The 11,256-nt window shown below is 40.4% G+C and overlaps 1 long non-coding RNA gene across 1 annotated transcript; it reads right to left on the reverse strand.

Annotated features, from left to right (window-relative positions):
* Positions 1-6,506: 6,506 nt before the first annotated feature.
* LOC128910958 (uncharacterized) lies at positions 6,507-10,539 on the reverse strand. Its single transcript, XR_008466951.1, has 5 exons — positions 10,399-10,539; positions 8,778-8,933; positions 7,032-7,159; positions 6,722-6,765; positions 6,507-6,643 (listed from the first exon to the last, which is right to left on the reverse strand). It is a non-coding gene; the product is annotated as an uncharacterized LOC128910958 (long non-coding RNA).
* Positions 10,540-11,256: the final 717 nt, after the last annotated feature.

The following is an 11,256-nucleotide window of genomic DNA, read 5'->3' on the forward strand; positions in this document are numbered from 1 at the left end:
TGCGCCGGGCGGGGGAGGCCCGCGGCCGGGCAGCCTCGGCGGCTGCGGGCTGGAAACAGGTTGGTGGGTCCCACAGAACAGGTTTGGACAAAAGGGCGATTTCCAGCGAGACGTCCGTTTCATAAAAAAAAAAAAAAAAAAACACCAACAAAAAATACACAACCCAAACAAACCCCAAAACCAAACACAAACCCAAAACAAGCAGGAAAAAAGGTGACTCCACCCGTCAGATGAGTGGGCTGGGCTTTGCCCCGCTACACATCAGCTCCCGAGGGAGCGGGTGACATGGGCGCAGCAGGACCACACCAAGGGAGTCACCGTCGCAGGCAAGGTCATAAGTGTTGAGCGTAACTTAGGGTTTTTAAACCCAGAGACTGATTGCTTTCACCAGCAATTCATCAAACATTCAGAAAACATGTTTTCCAGGCAAGGTGGGACAGAACCCTCGCGTTTTGCTGCATATAATGTACATTTCCTTCACTAAAATTCTGCAAAAATGTTAGAGGAAGGAGATTTTTCTCGTTGACCTTTTCTAGTACAAGCAGTACTGGGCTAAACACTTCAATGAACATCTTTTTGTACCACATGCATTCTTTAAAGATGAGTGAAGTTGCTCACATGGAAGCATTTAGAGAGAGAAAACAAAATAATAAAAATGAAAACCAAAAAGGCCTAGCATTTTCCAGTTAAATTTCTTTTGCCAAGACACTCATCAAAATAACATTGCTGACTGAATCACAGTATTATACAACTTGGGCGGGGAATACCCTGTTTTTGTGAACAGGGTCTCAGAACCTCCTTTTCAGCCCTTGTTTCCCTCACACCTATGGCTTTGTAACAGGCAATTTCATTTAGAACTAAAAATTTTGATGGATGTGTCTTAAAGCATATGCCCTGTTCACCCACCAACTCCTTTCAGTGCAGGGGCTGTTTTTTTTCTTCCACATACTATCATGGACAATCACTTAAATACAACATCTATGATGGAACTAAATAAAATAAATCCTTTTTTTTTTTCCCCCCTCATCAAAATTTTAACTGGCACCAGAGTGGGTAAGGCTGCACCTGTGGGAGACAGCTAAACTTAAAGTAGTCCAAAGCAGGTGAACACGTATATTTCAATTTAAGAACAGCTTCCTGTGGTTTAATATAAATTACAAATTTATTCCCAGCTGATCTTAAGCCTCACCCATAAAGACATTTCTGGTTAATAGGCAAAGCTGAACACCAAGACAGGTTTTGATGCAGAGTGTAGTCCGACGTTCACTATGCAGGCAGATGGAAAAATTAAGATGTGCCCACATGCCAAGAAGTCCAGGGATCACTGTACTCTCAGCACACTGGTAGAGCTCCTCTTGAGAGCTAACTTATCCGGCTTGTGCCTGCTAAAAGGGGCCACATTAGCTTTAACAGGACAGTTTTGTTAACCAGAGTAATTTTGACCGAAACAGGTTAGAAGCCATTCAGAGGAGCTGCTACTCCCATCCGATGAGGACACGGTGACCTCTACAAAGGGTTACTTCTTCCAGAAGGATTTGGAAAATAACGTATTTTTGCAACCTAAGTACTGTTATTTTCTCACGTAGAAAAGCCCTTTGAGTATCGTGCTTAGGCTGGAAATGTATGAGGAAGCTTGTACTGCTGCAACCAGACCCGTATTTATTCCAGACATGGTTGTGCTTACTTTGAAGTCAATTGCAATGTTCTGTGGATTTAACTGAAGTCCAGGTTTGGCTCACTTCTAGCCACTGAGGCTGGATAAATAGAGGGATTCATAGAAGTCCCACACCTTTGACACTGCATTCATAAAGAGAAAACTGGGCTAGCTACAGCAGCATATGGAATATTTTTTTTGACAAGGAAACCATTGTATGGAAACCTCACCAGCTGCCATTTTCAGACAGTCAGGGAGTGAGACATTTGCTTAACATACTTCACTTATGGAAATTTTTCCACAGGAATGATAACCTCCGAGCCCATGCCCTTCGGGAGCCTTGGCTGGACCAAATCCCTCTTCCTGCAAAAGCTGTTATGGGCAGCAAACGTTCTTGTCAGCAAAAGAAAAAGATATCATATGGCAGCATGTTTTATCAGCAAAATACATCAAGTGGCATAACACCACCATTAAGGGAAAATTTTCTGTAAAAACATGTTTATAATTAAGTGACAGATTATAACTTTTTAACTGGAAACACCAGATTATAACTTTTTAACTGGAAACACTTTGTAAATGGTTAAGGTGAGTTTCTTTCATTTTCAGTGGAATAAGGTGAACGCTTAGGACAGCCAGGTGAAGCTGATGGATTAAAGCCTGAGACAAATGAAGTCTCTCATGAGAGAGACTGGTTTTGATTTAAGCTGTAAATTTTCATAAGTATCTGAGAGAATATTTATAATTTTGTTAGAGAAGGGTAGAATTTTGGAGACTGCAGACCTTAAAACAGGAAAAGAGATTTTGCTGAAAGTGAGTAAAGAAGAAATCAACCCCCTGTAGTATTTGCCCATGTGTGTGCCTCTGACTAAAGGATTTCAGCCGTTGCATCAAAATCCCAAGTTATACATAGTTTTTCTGGTTATGAAAATAGACAAATGAAAACCTGTGAAAAGCAATCTAAGTATAAGCAAGACAGTATAGCCTGCTTGGAAATGTAGGCAGCCCAAAGCAATAGAATGAACTTCCATAGGCGCTTTGATGAAGTCCGAGTTCCCAGACTGACTCTGAGGCAAAAAATAAGCACTGGAGGAAATTTTGTCAGCAATAGGAATATTATGACTACGATTTCACTGTTCATTCAACGCCAGGTTCTCTGGCTGTTGGGGTTCTTACCTGCTCTGTTTCACTCACACCTCCACAGCAGACAGGGATTCCTGATGCTCTTGGAGAGAGGGATGCTGTGTCTCCACTCCTGCAGGGAGAGACATCTTCATTCTTGGAAGAAGAAAGCAGATGCCAGCAAGGCCCTTACATTTTCTTGGTTAAGAGTAGAGCAGTCAACATTGTCCCCTGCTTTGTTCAACCTGACAAAAACCATTAAACCTACTGAATTTCACAACATTCCTTGGTAAAAGTCTGAAATAGTGAGAATCACGAGAACAAGTACATGAAGAAATAATAATGGTTTCAATGTGGATCATATATTTTAGACGCATGCATGAAGAAATTACATGGCACAGATATAACAGTTTCTGAAATATCGAACAGGACGCCCACGTGCAATAGGAAGTATCAGTCATGCTTTTGATAGGTCCCTCATAAAAAAGTGGCTCATGATTAAAAAAAAAAACAAACAAAACATGGATCAACTGTTTTTTTAAATTACTATGTTCCTTTTTCTGTTGATACGTGTAGGTATGTAGACATAAGTCACACAAGTGAATATTCAGGGCATTAAATACTAACAAGTCATTCTCTTGTATTTTATGCAAGGATTAAGATCTAGCTCCGGCAAGATTTATGTAATTCCTTGACCCACTATTTCTTCCCTTCTTCTATTTAATACCTCATAGGTGGGTGATGCAAACAAGTGACAAAGTGCAATCTGAAAAGTGCCGATTTCTGTCACCCCAAACGTATAAAAATATACAGTTACATAAAATATGGAAAGCACTTTCAAAAGGAGGATATGTGAATTTCTAAGTTACAGAGCTAGATGTAATTTGCACTTTAAATTATTGCTTCCCTCGGAGTTTATTAAAATAAAAAGAGATGTTAACAGGAACTCCACATAAAGCCTACTTCTGCTCACCTTCAGCAGCGTTACATCTGATACTCCCACAGAGACATTCATGCTATAGTTGCTGCCAAAAGGGGACACGGTCACTCTCTCCAGCCTTCGCTTCCAGCCAGGCTTTCTTTCATCCTTGTTAGATAGGCTTAGCTGTAGCATGGATTCCTACCAGGAGGGTAGATCTAAGAACCTTAAGATTTTTGACTAGGACTCTCCTCCGTATCTTTGTAACACATTTCATCTCAAAAGTACATTAAAATGGTGAAGTAAATATTATGTCACAATTTGACTGACTACTTCTCTAGAGCAGCACGGAACTGCAGCCATTTTCCTTAAGTGTTTGCAAGAGGAAAAGCATGCAGAAACATGTAGTATAGCATACTATATTACATATATTTATTATATGTATGTTATATTATATACCTAACTTTTAAGACTGGTTTTCAATCATATCAGTTTAGGAGATATAAGCCCAGCCTGGGACTGGAACCACTCTAGCATGCAGTTCCTAAGGTAAACGCAGAATCCATGCTGTGCTACTGATACAGAGGGCAAAACAATGATATTTTCTCCAGTTTAAACTACAGCAAGTTTTAATAGCTATTTTTTTTTTCCGTCTTTAGGGTTTTAATATTTAAACTGGTATTTAGCCAGGATAAAACCCCCAAACCTCTTGTACCCCCAGACCACTTTGAACAGGGGTTTATTTTTACTGATATTAACAACTGTCATTCTGTATTAGGTTTTCAAACCAAATGCGTACGGACAGCAATGCCACAGCCAGGATAAGACAGCAGCAAATGAGGCCTGGAATCCTTCATGGGATAGGTGAGGGCTTTCATATCATCTCAAGCATGGTCATACCCGTAACATTTTTGACATTATGCCAGTATTGACTCAGTACCAATTCAAACAGGGAAGCCTTTGTGGGAGAACCCACAAAATCACAGCAGCGTTTCCTGCAAGCACTGCATTTTCCTAGTGGCTCTTCCAATCTTCAGTTCCAACATCATACTTTTCCAATTGGATTTGTGCCATAGCAATACACAAACCAGAACCGAGTGATGGAAACTGGTGTGTTAATTCAATACAACATCCACACCCCTGACTTCACAGGTGCTGTCTTCTTCCTTTTTCCATATCCATTTTTCAGCATTTCATTTCCATCACTAAAATATTCCATTGGTGAAAATTCAAAGATAAAATACCTGAGAGCTTACAAACTAAAAGCAAGCAGAAACTACAAAAAAAAAAAAAAAAAAAAAAAAAAAAGACTTCTGCAAGTATTATAACACTGTCTTTCAGGCAGCCTAGGAACCTAGACTACCAGCCAGCCTGCAGTATGCTTTTGGGAGGGCTAAGCCTGGAACCTGAGCAGCCCAGGTTACCCCACAGGCTTCCTGCATGAACTTCATCAGGTTCAGATCCTCTGAAGATACACGTACATACAGCATATGATGATTTTGAGCCTTGAGGAACTGATATGCATCCTTTGCCAACTCTCCCTTATGAGAAAGGGAGTTCTCTCACAGTCATTCTGGGTTATAGTTCACTTCTTTACAGCCCTGTTAGTTGACGGAGATTTTGGAAAGACAGTCTCCCAAACGCTTTCACTCTCTTTTAGCCAACAAAAGGCATTAATTTTCCTAGCTCAGTTTTGTCACAACTCCTGAGCACTGCTTAGGTTTTATCCTTACCTTTTTTTGCATGTGCTTTCCAAACGATGCAGTTTGCAACTCTTCTATGCACCTGATTTCCTTCTTCATAACTAGGCCTTCAGTTGTCCCTGCAAGACAATATCATGTACTTGCATTCTTCTCCCCTGCTTGTTTCTCTGCAGGTGCTTTGTACCCCCTAGCGTATCCAGCTTGATGACATTTAAGAGGCAGCATTACTCTCAATCTGTGTTACACTCCTGAGAAAATTTTACTGCTTAAAATCCATTCCTCGAAGGCAAGCTTAGCTGAACTGATTTCTGCAGTCCAGCTTCATTTTTCCAGCGCATTCGTGTTGCAATCGGAGATGGCAATGTGTAATGATGCTGCATTGTCCCTAATCTGGAATATAGGTGATACAGCCTATGGCTTGACTTGATGTACGCTGAGGAATGGAGCAATACAGCCATTTCCTAAACTGAACCAGAATTTGCAATGGACTGTACAGACTATGTTATAAAAGGGCATCTACCTTAGACCTGTGTAGGTCTTTAGTACACAGGATTTTTGCTGAAACAATTTTCGTGCACATATTTTGAATTTTTCCAAAAACAATCACACTGTGAGCTTTGATCTGTGGGGCTGTCTATCTGAACACCTTCCACTGTTACTAAATTTATGCAAATTAAGATAAGAGCTAATTATATGCTCCAGGCTATACAAGTTATGCAGTGTTGAGCATGCACTTGTATGTAAATCCTTCACATGCAGCAGAATAGAGCCTTGAAATAAACAGTTTCATCAAGGAGTAACAGATGTGCTTTAGTTTCCATTTTGTATTAACACAAACTCATCAAACTCTTAAAGCATTACAATTGGATGGGCTCTGTGTTTTACTGCTTGGTGGACATAACTCAGCTTACTTAGGTGGGCTGACACCTTGTAACACACACTCATAGAAGTCACCAGTTCAGCCCTTTGCGGGTCAGATTTTCCACAGTTTGTTTAGATCATCTTCTTTGGGTTGTATAATTTTGAACTCTTTGCTTCATCATTGTAAATGACTTCCCAGCCCCACAAAGTTTCTGGGTGGAACCTAATATGACATATAGATACCTACCTACCTTCCACCCCCTTCCAGGAAATGGAGAGTGAAGCAACTCGGGCAATCTGACACTCAGCAGTATCACAGAGAGTTTTCCAATCGGTCAAAAGTTGAGCAGAGGATTTCCTCCTCTTGGGCAGAAGAAAAGCAAGGTTCTGTGATACATTCACAGGAAGCTGAAAAGACTTACCCAACCATATACTGTATTTCAACAGCACATTTCAAAACGTTACCTTTGCATTTTCAACTGAAGGATATTTGGCTTGCAGCAGAATTTCTGAGAAAATATAAAACAAATACGAGTGAAAACAGTTTTTCTAGCACTTCCTGCGTTCCATTGTAGTCTGCACAAGGCAGGGAGTTTGTACTAAGCTGGCAGCAGGTAACTCCAAAAGGTTTTAATCATCATTCAATCATCATCTAATAAACAATTATTAAATGATAATTAAACATCAGTCAAACACTCTACTACTTACTACACTTCAAATAATTAAGTTAGCTTGTATACAATATGCTTTAGATCTAACATAAAACGTCTCTTACCTCAGTGTAGGTATCAGATGCCAGATAAGAGATCTCTGGACCTGGAGGAGTGACCTGGAGAGGCGTCCCTGCTCAAGGGGAGATCACCTCCATGCGGCCCACTGCAGCGCAGGAGAGCTCAACAGGCTCTAGGGGATACAGATATTTGTAGGGTAAAGTGATCAACTCATAGTCAAACTCCCCTTTGGTGTAGGTGCAGGTGCGCAGCTGAAGCAGTTTTAGTTTCCTCTGGTCCCGGCTTGGACTGGTACTGTTAGCTCCCGACAAGACATGACTTAAATTCCTTAGGTTCCTGAGACGATACGACTTAGCACAATTTCTCAAGGTTTGCAGAGGAGGGCTGGCTTCTGCCAGGCCTATTTGTTGGTGATGCCAAAGTACCGTTAACTCAGACCGGGTGCACCCATTTGGGAAACAATTTTGGAAAACAAATATCTCAATTCTTATATCCCCTTGCCTCCTATTCCATACTCTTGTCTTACAGCAATGTTTCTATGATTACCTCCTCCTTATTTCCCATTGCTTTGCACTGCCAATAGAAAAAGAAGATGGGATTTGGAGTCACTCACTCACAAAGCTCTGCTTAGCCTTGATCCTGGTTCTGACCACCTTCCAGCTCCTCCTGTCAGGCCATGCATCCACAGCGTTTCACCTTTACTGTGCTATTCACTAGACCTGAACCCTCTCCTGTATCTTCTGCTCTCCCCTCACTTTTAAATCCTGTGTTAGGATACACCATATTGAACTATCCTTCTATTCCCTCATCTACTATACGCCCCTCTTTCTTATTTGTGTGGTAACTTTGTGGGGAAAGGAGTGCCTGTAGCTTATTCATATATTAAGTATGTCAAAGTAATCCTAGAGCTGAAAATACTTCAACTCAGTGAACATCAAGATCTGCGTAATTTTGGCTCACTATAGGCCTAGTTGATGACTTTAGCCTGCCCATGCTTCAGATTTCCCTAAAATTGGAAATAAATATCACTTCTCTATCCTCAGGGTGAGGATAAAAACCAAGAGGACTAAATAAGGATAAATATCCTACGCATACAATTATTCTTTGTAATTATTAGTCAAAATTGAAAGGCTTAATAAAAATAAAAATCCCAAGACTACCAAAACACGAAGTTCAAACTGTAGTTAAATTCGTAACTTGTCATACCTTCCAACCATTGAATGCAAAGCCTGCTGGGGTCACCTGTGCACAGCAAGCTCTGAGGGACTCCTTCACCTCAGTAATGATTCGGGTTGGCACCTCCTCAAACCCCTGCAGCAGCATCCCAATGCGGCAAAACACTTCTTTTGGGCATAACTCTGGGAACATAACAAACTACGTCTCGTACCTACAAGTAGCATGATCTTCCCATGACTCAGCCCTGACTCACTCAGGAGCCCTTCCCACATTCAGGGAAAACCGCGTCATTCAAGCCGTCTTTAGCACAGATGGTCTTTTACCCAATATTCCTCAAAATATTCTGCAACCATAAAGAAAAGCAAGCACTGAAAGACTGCCTTTCATAGGTGTCCCAGCCTCCCAGGTAAGCACCCTAACCACGGACTAGATCCTGAGAGAGCGGGATGACACAATATTTAACTGAAATTGAATAAAACCAGTTTTATGTTCTCAGTATTGACAGCAATGAGGTAGTAATTGTATAAAGGGAAGAAGGTAAATTCAGATCTAAAGTGAGAGAGTTATTCCAACAAACATTGCGTGCTTGGCTGATACTTTGAATCCGTACATACTTCTTTCCTTGCCTTTAAATTGCAGGGAGCGGGAGTCTCCTGGTGGCGAGTGAGCAGCACGTCCGTACAGCATCCCACAGATCTGTTCTGCAGCTTCACCCGGGATCCCAACAGTGTCCTTTCGCTGCAGCTCTGCGCATGGAGCCAGGGGAACATCTGCGAAACACAGGCTCAGGTGTGACGGTAATTTGCCCTTGCCAAGGAATTCTCCTCTCTCTCCTTCTCTCTCCAATTCAGCCAGTCCTACATGGTTACAGTTGGCCTCAAAGGCTTTTTCTGTTTGGTTGGTTTGTTTTGCACCCCCTCATCCTTACTTTAAGCCCTGCAAAACTTATTTGATTGAAGTTTTAAGGGAGGGAGCCTCATGATATCCTGAACTAGATTTGCATTTTCATATTTAGTAGCAATATGAAAAGAAACCCAAACAAACGACCTTCGTATTTTTTTCAAAGCATCTGCCATCAGCAAAATCTATTACCTGAGGTGGCTCAAAGCACAGAGGAATGAGAGCTCAATGCTAACAGGTAAGATTCAGACCTTCCGTCTATTAAAATACATTACATGGTGAGTCAGAGCCCTCTCCTGGAAACAGAGAAAGACCTTTTGTCTTTTCTTTAAATACTTGTGCTATATCACCTCCACAAATACTTAACACCCACAAATATGAGCCACTGACATTCCTGCTTCCTTCAATTTTAATTTAATCCTACAGCAGGGAATGAAAAATATGTTAAGAGAAAATACTGTATGTGATGCTCATATGTAAATAGACCAGAATTAAGGAGGTGTCAAAGTTTACAGTTCAGTTGCAGATTGTGGCTAGTTGTTTTTGTTTGTTCGTTTAATCTCAACTACGTTAATCAAATTGCTGAGATTTCACAAAATTCAAGTATCCCAGGAAGATACATGCACACAATAATTCTTATTTTATCTTACAGTTACACATAGATTTGCCAATAGAGGGAGTCCTTTTACTGTCTACCAAAACTTTATCGACGACGTGACTATTCACGGAGGTTTCAAATAATGACTGTGTCCCTGCTGTGCAACTATCGTTGCACTAATAGCAAGAATGAAAACGGTTTGCAAAATAAAGTCACCTCAGGGTATTTAGCAGATCAAAACATGGGGTAGTATCAGCCATCCAATCACTAGAAGTGCACTGGAGAATTCAAGTGGCCGTTTGTGTCATTACAGCAATTACATCTATGGGTACAGCTATGAAACATCTATGAGAGTAATTACTTTTAAAACACATTGAGAAGAATTATGTCAGATAACTATATAGTTGCTCTCTGTTGACAAATCAATGTTTAACTGTAAAACTCGTTTGAGTACTTTCCTGATGTTGTAGTCGGAGCTTGTCAAACAGCAGCTATTCAGTTAACCCCTGCTGCGGTTTAGAAAAAAAAATATAATAGTCATGTTTCTTCTACATTGTAATTTCTTTAAAATTTTGTGCAATTTTAATCACAACCAAATTAACTTGTACACAGTAAGACCTTCCCAACTTCACTTGCTCTTTCATCACAACATGAACCAAATTTTCTTTTGAACTACGAAAATGTTAATTTAGTATATTGGAACCATTGTTTGGAATATTACTGATTTTGCTGCTTACACACTATGTTAAGTGGCCGGTTCCCTTCTGACTTGGTGGGAGGATTTCAACAGCTGATCTGATGATGATATAAATGATGTTCCAGATTAGCTTGGACTCAGCATCTTACTGCATTAAAGGAAGACAAAAAATAAACAGAAATAACATTTATACTTACCACACCAAAGTAAATTTTTTCCACTACAATATATTGCCAGGCTAACAGAGTTCTGTGGAAATATTAAGTAACAAAACCAAGAACCGAGGAGCAATCATGTAATCATGTTTACTTGCCTAAAGGTGTGGTCACTTACTAGCAGTATCATATGAACAAAAATACAAGGTTACGGTCAGATCTGTGTGACAGTAGCTCCTCCACTCTCACAGAAATTGCCATTTTTGCATCAGTTAAGACTTACGCGCTCATAAAGCAGCTGCTAACCCACTGCTTTTTTTTTTTTCCCTCCAGCTTGACATATCACAGCCTTTAAAAAAAAAAAAAAAAAGAAAGAAAAAAGAAAAGCAGTTATCACCTGCATCAGTGCCCTCCCCTCCTTTCACTGGGACCGGGGTTTACACTGAGATTCCAGCAGCAGTTCTAATCCCAACCAATTCTCTTCTGAAATCAGTTCACGATGGGCTAACCAGTCCCAAGGAAACTCAGAACTGAAACAAAACTGAACCTAATTGTTGATAGAAGCCAAGTATGAAGGTGGGTTTTTTTATTCTCTGCTTTCAGATGAGTAAAACTCTTCATTTTATACTCCTTGTTAACACTGCAAATAGATCAGCTTTGCAAGTTTTGGATGTCTGGCCATTTTAGATAAACATTCCAGCCTTTTAAATGTTTACAGACTAAACTGGAGAGCTAAATGTTTA

The sequence above is a fragment of the Rissa tridactyla genome, chromosome 6, assembly GCF_028500815.1.
Source record: "Rissa tridactyla isolate bRisTri1 chromosome 6, bRisTri1.patW.cur.20221130, whole genome shotgun sequence".
NCBI lineage: Eukaryota > Metazoa > Chordata > Aves > Charadriiformes > Laridae > Rissa > Rissa tridactyla.